This window comes from Scyliorhinus canicula, chromosome 21, assembly GCF_902713615.1.
Source record: "Scyliorhinus canicula chromosome 21, sScyCan1.1, whole genome shotgun sequence".
In the NCBI taxonomy this organism is placed as follows: domain Eukaryota; kingdom Metazoa; phylum Chordata; class Chondrichthyes; order Carcharhiniformes; family Scyliorhinidae; genus Scyliorhinus; species Scyliorhinus canicula.
This window is the reverse complement of record NC_052166.1, coordinates 28,684,880-28,697,310: the sequence shown is the minus strand read 5'-3', so window position 1 is coordinate 28,697,310 and position 12,431 is coordinate 28,684,880. Positions and strand designations below refer to the sequence as shown.

Here is a 12,431-nt window from a genome sequence, read left to right as displayed (position 1 = left end):
TACACGAGCCTGGCCCTCGCAAAGTGGCATTATTTTGCTTTCACCGCCAAGTCCATAGCTCAGAACTTCAAAGAGAATGCGGCCATGTGGTTGTGCTGTTAGGTTGAGAAGAACCAATTTGCAAATGGAACAGCAGTAAAGCTGAAGAAAAAAAACACTTCAGTACCTGAAGGTGGACATTCCATGGCTAGAATTGTAGTCTCTCCTTGGTGAGGGAAATAAGAGTGAAAGAAATATACTGCGGTTGGTGGAAACTTGAAATAAAAACTCCAGGAGGCGTGGAGTGCAGGGGCCAAAATGGTTTATTTAAAACTGAAAATAAAGCCGCTACAGCAGCACGTAAAGCAAATGTCCCAGGACAATCGGGAGCTGCTGGTCTGGCTCTGAGAGCTACATTTAAATGTCCCACTATCCAGTCCCAGCTGGGTTTGGAATTCGCCCACTCACCATGCGAACACGTATTCTACGTAGCCCACGGGGAGATCAATCATTCATACCCCCGTGTTCCTTGTAAGGATTAGCGCAAACAGAAAATGCTGGATGAACTCAGCAGGTCAGGCAGCATCTGTGGAGAGAAATGCAGTTCATGTTTCGATTCTGAATGACCCTTCTACAGAAATGTCCTTTTAGAATTGGATAAATATTTGAAAACAGTGTGAAGTGGGGGTGGAGAGAGGGCAGGAAAATTGACAGCTGCTTTACACAGTTGGCGCGAAGCACAATAGACCAGATAGCTATCTTCAGTGCTTTGAAATTCTTGGTGAAAAACTCTTGTGAAATTTATCCGCCAGGTCAAACACAGAACAGAACAAGCCCAGTTTAGGGATTCACATATCAAATTGTAACTAGCTGTATTCACAGCAAACCTGAGCACAATTTAGGCAAGGAGAACCTATTCTGTAGAAACAGCTATGCCCGTCTTTACCATTGTCCCCTAAATCTGATTCCTAATCAGATATTTATTCAGCCCTATATAACAGCATTTACTGCTGTTGTCCGGAGTCATAGAAACATAGAATATAGGAGCAGGAGTAGGGCCTTTGGCCCTTCGAGCCTGCTACGTCATTCATTATGATCCTGGCTTATCATTCGACTCAATAACTTGTTCCAGCTTTCCCCCCATAACATTTGATCTCTTTCGCCCAAGAGCTGTATCTTAACTCCTTGAAAACATAAATGTTTTCGACTTAACTGCTTTCTGTGGTGACACATTCTACAGGCTCACGACTTTCTGGGTGAAGAAATTTCTCCTCATCTCAGTACTAAATGGTTTACCTCGTATCCTCAGACTGTGATCCCAGTTTCTGAACTCCCCTGCCATTGAGAACATCCTTCCCACATTTGCCCTGTCTACTCCTGCCAGAATGTTATAGCCTTCTGAGAGGTCCCCTCAGCGAGTATAATCATAACCGACTCAACCTCTTCTCATGCGTCAGTCCCACCATCCCAGGAATCAGTCTGTTCAATTATCACTACACTCCGTCTATAGCAACAGCAACCTTCCTCAGATAAGAAGATTAAAACTGCACGCAATATTCCAGGTGCAGTCTCATCAAGGCTATGTACGTTTGCAGCAAGTCATCCCTGCTCCAGTACTTGAGCCTCTCGCTGTGAAAGACAACATACCATTTGCACTTTAACGCCTGCTGTACCTGCATGCTTATTTCAGCAACTCATTCACAAGGACACCCAGGTTTCATTGCACATTCCCCTCTCAATCTGTAGCCATTCTGTCTTTCTGCTTTTGCTACCAAAGTGGATAACCTCACATTTATCAACATTATACTTACTGCATTTGGCATGCATTTGCACACTCACTCTGGTTTAGCTCACTGGGCTAAATCGCTGGCTTTTAAAGCAGACCAAGCAGGCCAGCAGCACGGTTCGATTCCCGTACCAGCCTCCCCGGACAGGTGCCGGAATGTGGCGACTAGGGGCTTTTCACAGTAACTTCATTGAAGCCTACTCGTGACAATAAGCGATTTTCATTTCATTTCATTTCACTCAACTTGTCCAAATCACACTGAAGCATCTCTGCATTCTCCTCATGCTCCCACCCAGCTTTGTCAACTACAAATTTGTAGATGTTACTGTGGTGAATGTATGGTACTAGTAATTCACCAGTGTATTAGTATCATGTTCTGCCATTGTGTGGCTTCACCCACAGGGGGATATGTTGGGGCATGTACGGGCTCCGCCCATGGCTCCTCCCCTTGAAAGGAAGTATAAAGAGCCGTTGACCTGTAGGCGACCCACAGTATTGTGCTAGTCACAGGCAGGCTCTGTTCTAAGCTGATTAAAACCTCGGTTTGCTTTTACTCGTCTCTTTGAGTGAATTGATGGTCGCATCAGTTATATTTGGTACCCTTATCTAAATAATTACTATAGATTGTGAATAGCTGGGGTCCTTGCATTGATCTTTGCATTACCCCACTGCATGCCATTTGGAAAAAGACCCATTTATTCCTCCTCCTTGTTTCCTGTCTGCCAGCCAGTTTTCTATCTATCTCAATCCAAGATCCCCGCAATAATTTTACATGCTGACCTCTTGGGCGAGATTCTCTTAGCCCGGGGCCAGGTCGGAAATTCCCCGCGACTGGCGCGAATCGCGCTACGCCACCCCGACGCTGGCACACGATTTGCCGGAGAGCAGAGAATCGGCGCCATTGACGCCGCGTGGTTGGTCCGGCACCAGTTGGGGGCTGCTCTACACGGCCGGCCCGCAGATTGTCCGCCAAGCAGCCGTCGTAAAAACGGCAAGTCCCGCCGGCGCGGTCCACACCTGCTCTCAGCCGGCAGGAACTCGGTGTGGAAGGGTCGGGGCGGCGGCTTATGGGGGGAAGAGGGGGTCCGACCCGTGGGGGGCCTCCGATGTGGCCTGGCCCTTGATCGGGGCCTACCAATCGGTGGGCCGGCCTCTCTGGCTGGGGGCCTCCTTTCTTATGCGCCAGCCCCTGTAGCCCTGCACCATGTTGCGTCAGGGCCGGCGCATTAAAGGAAGCAACTGCGCCTGCGCGCATTGGCGCCAGTGCCACTGCGCATGCTCCGATCCCGCGGTACCCATTTGATGCTGGGATCAGTAGATGGAGTGTATGCCACAGAATTGCTGATCCTGAAGCCTTGTTGATGCCGTTGAGAAACGCGACGGCGTTTCCAACGGCGTCAACACTTAGCTTCAGGATCACAGAATCCCACCCCTTATGTGCGACTTTATCCAAAGCCTTCTGAAAGTCCAAATAAACTACAACCACTGGCTTTCCTCATCAGCTCTCCCAGTTACAGCCTCAAAAAAGTCCAGTAGGTTTGTCAAGCATGATTACCCTTTCATAAATCCATGCTGACTCTGTCCGATCCTGTCACTGTTTTCCAAGTGCTCTGCTATTAAATAATTCTAATGCACATTTTTCCCACTAATGAGGTCAGGCCGACTGATCTACAACTCCCTGTTTTCTCTCTATGTCCCTTTTTAAATAGTGGAGTTACATTAGCTAGCTTGCAATCTTTAGTAACTGTTCCAGAGTCAAAAGAATCTTGGATGATGGACACCAATGCATCATTATTTCTAGGGTCACTACCCTCAGTACTGTGGGATGTGAATTCTCAGTCCCTGTGGATTTATTGAAATGAAAATGAAATGAAAATTGTTTATTGTCACAAGTAGGCTTCAAATTAAGTTCCTGTGAAAAGCCCCTAGTCGCCACATTCCAGCGCCTGTTCGGGGACGCTGGTACAGGAATTGAACCCACGCTGCTGGCCTGCCACGGTCTGCTTTAAAAGCCAGCTATTTAGCCCTGTGCTAAACCTGCCCCTCAATAAACCAGCCCCTATTGGCCTTCAATCCCATCATTTTTTCCAACACCATATCACTACTCATACTGATCTTCTTCAGTTCTTTCCTCTCATTCAACCTTATGTTCCCCAACATTTCTGATGCATTAATTGTGTCTGCCTTTGTGCAGACAGACCCAAAGTACCTATTTATTTGGTCAGCCATTTCTTTGTTCTCCATTTTAAACTCCCCCTTTTCTGATTGTAAGGGACCTACATTCGTCTTCACCAGTCTTTTTCTCTTCACATACCTATTGGAGCTTTTATAGTGTTTTATGTACACATAACCTTATTCGCATACTCTCTTTTACCCTTCTTAATTAATCTTTTTATCCTCAATGAATTTTAATATGTTCCTAATCCTCAGGTCCGCTGTTTATTTCTGACCAATTTGTATACCCCTACCATGGATCTAATACTATCTCTAATTTCTGTTGGCAGCCATGGTTTGGCTATCTCTTCCATTTTATTTTTGTGCCAGGTACAAATGAACAATTGCTGTAGCTCACCAATATGCTCTTTGAATGTTTGACAATGCCTATCCACCGTCATTCCTTCAAGCAACATTCCTCAATTCATCACAGCCAACTCACGCCTCATACTATTGTAGTGTCCTTCATTTATATTCAGGACCCTAGTCTCAGAAATAACTACGTTAATTTCCATCTTGATACAAAACTCAATCATATTGTGATCATTCTTCCACAAAGTGCCGCGCCCAACTAGATTGCCAATTATTCCTTTCTCATTCCACAATACCAAGTCTAAGACGGCCTGTTTTCTTAATGGTTCTTCAATGTATTGGTCCAGAAAACCATCCTGTGCACAGTTGAAGAATTCCTCCTCTATGGCTACTAATTTGATTTCCCCAATCAGTATGCAGATTAACCTCACCCATAATTACAGATGATCTTTTATGTATGCGTCGCTAATTTCCTATTTAATGCCATTCCCAACCTCACCATTGCAGTTTGGAGGTTTATATACAATGCCCACTAATGATTTTTGCCCCTTGGTGTTTCTCAGCTCCACCTATACAGGTTCCATATCATCAGAGTCAATATCCTATTGCATTAGTTTCCTCTTTAACCAGCAATGCCACTCCACTGCATTTTCCGTTTTGTCTGTCCTTTCTAAATAGTGAATACCCTTGGGTGTTCAAATTCCATCCCTGGTCACCCTTCAACCATGTCTCCATAATCCTGACGATATTGTTTCCATTTACATCTATTTGTGCAATTAATTCTTGCACTATATTGTGAATGCCCTGTGCATTAAGGTACATAACCTTAAGACTTGTCTTTTTAACATTCATTGTCCCAATGCCATTATTTTTCACTGTGGCCCTGTTTGATTTCTCTGCCTATCACTTTTCTTATTTCCTTTCTGCTTTTTGGTCTAGTCTGTGTTTCCCCTTCCTCTGACTCCTTGCATAGATTCCCTTCCCCCTGCCATTTCAGTTTAAACCCTTCCCAATCACTCTCGTAAATATTCTTCCCTGAAAATCAGTTACGGTCCTGCCCAGGTACAACTTGTCCAGGCTGGACTTGTCCCACTTTCCCCACAACTGACCCCAATGTCCCAGAAATCTGAAAACCTCTCCTTTCCCCTTTGCTTCAGCTACATATTCACCTGATAAATTCTGGTGTTTCTGCTCGGACTAACACGTGGCACTGGTAGTAATTCTGAGATCCCTACCTTTCGGGTCCTACATTTTGGCTGAAATTCTCCATCCGTTCATCCCAGCGAGATTCTCCAGTCCTGCTGCAGTGAATGGAGTTTTGGATAAGCACCAAATTTTTTGTTCTTGCTAGCAGCAGTGGCCGGGCAAACTCAGATTGGAGAACGTGGCTTTCAACTTACTTCCTAACTTGCTATATTCTGCTTTTAGGACCTCATCCATTTTCTAACCTATGTCATTTGTACCAACGTGTACCACAAGCACTGGCTGTTCACCCTCCCCCTCCAGAATGTCCTGTAATCACTCTGAGCCAACCTTGAGCATAGCACCACCGAGGAAACATACCATCCTGGAATCTCATTTGCAGCCAGAGAAACACCTATCTATTTCCCTTACAATTAAATTCCCTACAACTATCACATTCCCACACTTTTTACTCTTCCCTGTGCAGCAGAACCAATCATGGTGCAATGAATTTGGCTGTTGTTGCTTTCCCCTGTTGCTATATTTATCTGGTTATATATATGGCAGTCAAGATGGTCACCTTCCTTAATCCCAATTACTTTTGCTCTAGAGTCGCCAGGTATCTTTCGATACCGCCACAAGCTTCAAACCCGAATACTGATCAAAGAGCCAATACATAAGTTAGTTAGTTCAAAGTCAATACTATTTATTTACACACACAGTAATATCTACTCATGCACAAAACACTACAAACCAAACTATCTCTAACGCTAAAGCCTATACTTAACTTCGGTGGCCACTCAGTTAGAGGAACAATGGCCGTTGTTCGGATCTGAGGTTGTTGGGTTTGAAGAGGTACAGGAGAACAGCTAAGGTCGTCCGTCTGATAGCAAGCTTTGACCTTGGACTTACTTGCTTCTGGTGCAGCTGGTGGACGGTCTCTTCGCTTTGAGAGCTGAGTCCAAGAGAGCGATTCTCTCTCGGGGGCTTCTTCTTATACCTCAAGGGGCTTTGCGCGCTTTTGGGTGGGCCTTGAACTTAGCCCCAATTAATTGGGCCATATCTTGATCACTCGCATTGATCTTGACCAATAAAGGGAAGGGTGCCCTGATGGCTGGGCGTGTCCTAGGTGGCCGTTGGCCTTGCTTTGTTTACGCTTTCAGTTTGGGGATCTGGTGCCGGGGTGTCCGGAGCTAGATCGGTTGCTTGAATGTCTTTTCTTTGTTCCCGGAGATGGGCCATCAATATGTTAATTTACCTATAGTTTCAGTCTCGTCTGGGAGTTGCCTTCTCCAATATGCATACAGGCTCTGTGCCTGCTTGCTTTCTTAACATTGTCCATATTTCCCGACAGTCATTGCGATCATCCATTTTGTATTCTGGAAGTGGCCATCCCAGATGGCTACACCCCTGAAAGACCATTCCCTCCGACGGTATCCAAAGTGATATATCTGATTTGCAGGGGAGTGGCCCACTGGAGATTTATGCAATACCTGCCTAGTCCTTTTGCTCTACCTGGTGGTCACCCATTCTCTTTCTGCCTGTAGAGTCTTAGCTTGCGACATGACTAACTCTCAATACGTGTTATCCATGATACACTGCACCTCACAGATTCTCACAGTGTCCCCAACCACCACTCCAGCTCCTGCACACATGCTGGCCCCAGACATGGGCAATTTTCCCAGCATCCCACGGATTGCAGGATGCGCCATCATGACTTTGAGCTCTCCTGCCATGACTTACCTCTTTATTTAAACCTTTTGGAAGATACTAAACATCCAATAATATCAATTATTCGAGGGTCCTTCTTCCCTGTTACTATAGATATCACCCTTACAAACTGCAGACTATAAAATATAGACCGTACAAACTATAAGCGATAAAGAAGTGAATACTTATCCTATCGTACTCACCCAATCAGTTGTTTCCAGTTGCCTCGCGTCACTTTTGAATCCTGGCGCTACCTCCATCACTCCAAACTCCAAGCGAGCACTCCACTGTCAGTCTCACTCTTTCTTGTGCTCACTTATCCTGCTGGCTCCACTTTCCTGTTCCAACTGTTGTGGAGAGAAAATCTTCAGTTCCAATCTTTTCTTGTAACACATCATATTTTCCTTTATGTCTGCTCATTGTATGGTTACAGCCTCTTCATTCATTACAAAGGCAGTATCATATTATTTTGTAAATCTCAGCAGTTGCATTTCATTTGTCTACCTTGAGGTTGTTAACAAATATTTCCCACTGGCAAATGCCTATATTAATTGTGCAATGTGCTTTTGATTGACCAGTTATATGCTCAGGAATGCATGTTTTCCTATTGTCCATCATGCTATTTTATATGTATTAGGCATGTTATGTACATTCACAAAAAGGGTAAGGTTTAGAAAATGCGTCATTAATACAACAGTATAAAAATCAGTAAACCAATATTGGCATCTTCTGACACTTCTATAGAACTGTTGGCAGAATTTAAGATCGGACAATGACCGTTTACTGTACTGCTGTGGCTGCTCAACCCACAGCAGCTCTTTGCTCAATCAAACCAAAACTGATCTTAGCCCTGCAATGTCTTCTGCTCTAAATGTTTGTGTAATTTCCCCTGCCTTAACCATTTATCCTGCCAATGCATTCCAAGTTTCAGCCACTCTCTTGTTTAAAAGCAATTTCCTCTGAGTATTTCACATTCATGACCCCTTCTCGATTATTCACCAACCAGAGTGAAGTGTTTTCCTAATAACTCTATTGAAATCCTTCATAATACGGAAACTTCTATTATAGAACTGTAGCAATGAAGCAGGAGCAGATTTACAGCATGGGAGCAGAGGGACCTCACTTTACCAATTGCAATTCACTGCCAGGTATCCACTTACCTTCAGGCAACCATTAACATTCATGGCGTTCACTGCAATTTTCCCATTAGACTTCACTTTACCGACTGCCAAGTATCATTAACCCACACATTAGCTATTGCCAAATACCCATTAACAAACATGGTCTACATGCTGCCAGATATCCATTATCAGCACGTTACCTACCACCAAGCATTAATAACTTGCACATTAACCACTGCTAAGTATCCAGTAACAGACATAATATTAATGCCAAATTTCTGCTATTCTCAATAACACGCATCGGCGTCTGAGTTGCTAGCTTTCTCAGAACAAACAAAGTTTGTAACACTTGATTTTTGTATTGTTTCCTCTTGATGAGGTATACTGAAAATATAACCACATCGGCTTAAAGGTTATCCATCAATTTCCTCTTTAGCCTCTACCAGCATTTATTATTCTCCGTGGGACATATATCAAGTAATATCAAGTAACATTCATGGTACTCATTGCCAGATTTCTGTTATTCTCCAAAAACTCATTTGTTTTTATTCAAATTGCGCTTCCTTAGTATATGAACAGTGTTGATTCCCTTATTTCCACATTCTTTATTTTTGCTCTTATCATTTTTAATCCAAGGATGCTGAATGGACATGTTTCTTTAAGTCAAGGAGTAGAGAGAAATGAATAAAATGAAAATCGCTTGTGTCACAAGTAGGCTTCAAATGAATTTACTGTGAAAAGCCCCTAGTCACCACATTCCGGTGTCTGTTCGGGGAGGCTGGTACGGGAATTGAACAGTGCTGCTGGCCTGCCTTGGTCTGCTTTGAAAGCCATCTCTTTAGCCCTGTGCTAAACCAGCCCCTGAATGAGGAATTCAAGAAGTTGCAACATAGTATATGATGCTGCTAGCTTTCGAGAACTCAGACTTTGTGGCACCCAAGAGGTGGGGTGGGACTTGGTTTGATTGGTTGGTTGGTGGCCAAAGAATTGGCCAAGGGCCCAAGTTCTGCCCAGTAGCAGGTGGTGATTGGATCCTACCTGAGTGAGTTGATTTCCAGAGACCTACGGAAAGCAGAGTCAGGTCCCTTGACACTCGGGGAAAGGACCTGCTCTCTCTCTCTCTTTATCATGTTCTTTCCGGAAAAGCTGCTGTATTTCTGAAACTGCAGATACTTGAATGAATGTACAGTGAAACCCATTACAAACTAAACAGCAGAAATCTCGACCTGAAAGCCCAGTTAGAAGGAAAGTGTGCTGGCAACAACCATCTGAAACAAAGGGCGGGATTCTTAGAGCCTCCGCGCCGAAAATTACGCTCGGCGTGGGAAGTGGAGAATGGGCATCAGACCCGCGATTGGATCCGACACCCCTCCCGCGATTCTCAGGTTGCTGGAGAAGCACTTCCTATCTGGCGTGCGCGGTCGACAAGGCGCCAGTCGGGGGCCAGAGTGAAAGAGGTCCCCACGGCGATTCTCCGCCGACAACTGGCCAAGTTCCCGCCGACGTGGGTTTCTGATGGTTCCACCCAGTGGGCACTCGGCGTGGCGGCTGCGGACACAATCCGGGGCCAATGCAAATGAAGAAATGGCCACCAATGGTGGAGCAACTAGAATTGAGAAGGCACAAGAGGTCAGCATTAGAGGATTATAGGTAAATCCGAGGCTTATGATGTTGAAGGAGACAACAGTAGTGTTTGCTCTTATTTTGGCATGAAGTAAATAAGTACATAAAAGGTGCCTTTTTGCCAGTGAAAAAAAAATTACTGTGAGAAACATCAGATGCCATCATTACTGCTGTGAGAAAGCTGTAGAGAGTTTCCCTGGAAACAGAATGTTCTCCAAATTCATGTAAAAGCATAACTACACTTAGTCGTGGTGGATTCTGGCCACACAGAATCGTGGCCAAAACTGGATGCGATTTGACTTGGCTGCTGGAACTACTTCAACAGAAGCACCTTGATATCCCTCAGTGGAAAAAACGCCAATGGCCAACAAACCTGGAGGCCCTGGCAAAGGACTTTCTGTGAATATTCATGTACACAGTTAATTATCGATCATTGTAGGATGAGTAGAAAACATTACAGAGTTCTATTAAAAAACATGTCAATGCCCAACTTTATGATGATAGACATTGACTCACAGAGGAACATTAAAGCTTTCTTCATGTCATTGAATGTACTTGTACAGGGTTTCATTGACCTATTAAATGTACGTCAGTGTACTATACCAAAAAGAAATACATCAGTTTTGGAAATAATTCTTATAAATTGAGAGTACCGGCTTTAGATCTAATGTTCTAGAGAACCCATTTCTGATTGAAAAGACTGGATTGTTTGAGCTGGTTGGATGTCAAGAGATTGAGCTGCACAATCATCTGCAGTGGTAATGGGCAGGATTCTCCAGTCTGCCAGCTGTGTGTACCTTGGCCGTGCGCCCTTTGCTGGCAGTGTCCTTCTATCTTTCCATCAATTGTCAATGGGATTTCCCATTGCAACCACCCTGTGCTGCCGCAAAAGCTGCTGGCGGGGGGAGGGGGGGTGTGCTGCCAGGAGGAAAACTGAATCTTAATGACCAGAGAATTCCGGCCACCATTGGAACAGGGGGCAGGATTTTCCTATTGCCAATGCCAAAATCACGTTCAGCGATCGGCCAGAGAATCCATTTTTATGCCGGAATTGAGGGCGGCGCCGTTTTCCGATGCTCTGCCCCCTCAAAAACGGTATATGCGCGCCATCGGGATGGTCTCAGGACGTCACCTGAGGCCCTCCCAATGGGCCAAGTCCCCGATGGCATTAGCCGCGTGTCCTCTCACCTTTTGGGGACCTCACATGGCGACTGCGGACTGTGTCCAGTGCCACCAAGGCAGGGGGGGAGCCGTTGCGCTGGCAAGGGGCTTCAGCGGGGGCTGAGGGATTTGGTGGGGGGGTGGTCTGCGCGGCCACGGACCAAGCCATTCTTCGTCCATATTGGCAGGGGGCTTTACGTGATGCGGCTGCTCGCCCTCCCATGGGCAGAACATCAATGTGCAGGCATCGCCGACTTTTTCGTCGTAAGACCAGACGTTTTGTGCGGACATAGCCGCAGAATCGGAGAATCCAGCCATTGGACTTCAACAATAGAGCCTTGAAAATGTTTGTCGCATTACAATCACCTGCAACAACCCTATAGAATAAGATACATTGGAAAATATAAGCAGAAGAGTGTCGCTTAAGTGCATTTTGTTTGAAGCTCATTTTGTAGTTGAAATTTAAATCATAGACTGTCAGAATTGGGGAGCCTGAAAATCTGTGCCGTGTTCCAGGATCATTTGGTGTTCAAATGATTCCCTTCACTGGATTTGATGTCTTGTTGCGGAGCGCAGTAGTTCATGGTCTTGCATTAACTTGGAAATGATGCACTGTTAGAATAGCTTGTACAATGGCACTCTTACCCCACGTACATTACTCATTCTAAATTAACCCTGCTCTCCTGGTCAGGCATACGATCCTGAGAATTTTAAATGTACAAATGCTGGCCATGTAAATCTTTACACTCAGCTAAGGCTTTTCAGCTAATGCCAAGAAGTATAGGAAAGAGTCGGGGTGGAATCATCATTGATTATATAGAACGTAGAGCACAGGACTAGGCTGGAACCTATCCTCCACACAAGCTTCCTCCCGCCCTATTTCATTTGAAGCTTTCCTCCTTATGTGGTCCCCTGATATGTATCCATACTCAGACACACCCCACAGTAGCTCATCTGATTTTTGCTTTACTTGACAATAAAATTGTTGAAATCTTTGATGATTCATCCCTCCCACACCATGAAAGCAAAACAGGTCGCGATGGAGAAGAGGTATCAATTTTTGATTAGGTAACGTGCGGGTGCAGGGGCTGGGAGATCGACTTAACGTCAACTTTTCCAATTGCACTGCATTTTCAGGCAACTCCCAAACCTGCTGGAGTTTGTATCGCTCAAACCTTTTCAAAACAAATTGGCGAGGCCCTGGGGCATTCCTGAATTTTAGCTGAAACAGCAGTGGTTTTACTTCATTACAAACGGATCACAAAATCAACAAGTGGAAGAAGACTGTTTGAAGCAAGAATAAAACTGCACTGCCTGCAAGGAGTCTCTTTAAAAACTAAATG

General features: G+C 44.9%; 1 long non-coding RNA gene across 1 annotated transcript in view; it reads right to left on the bottom strand.

Moving 5' to 3' along the window:
- Positions 1–344: 344 nt before the first annotated feature.
- Positions 345–12,431, bottom strand: part of LOC119955867 — a 38,332-nt gene continuing 26,245 nt past the window's right edge. The window contains exons 2-3 of the long non-coding RNA XR_005458548.1: positions 7,387–7,530; positions 345–565 (exon numbers count right to left, since the gene is read on the bottom strand). This is a non-coding gene — a long non-coding RNA (uncharacterized LOC119955867). The remainder of the gene's footprint in view (positions 566–7,386; positions 7,531–12,431) is intronic.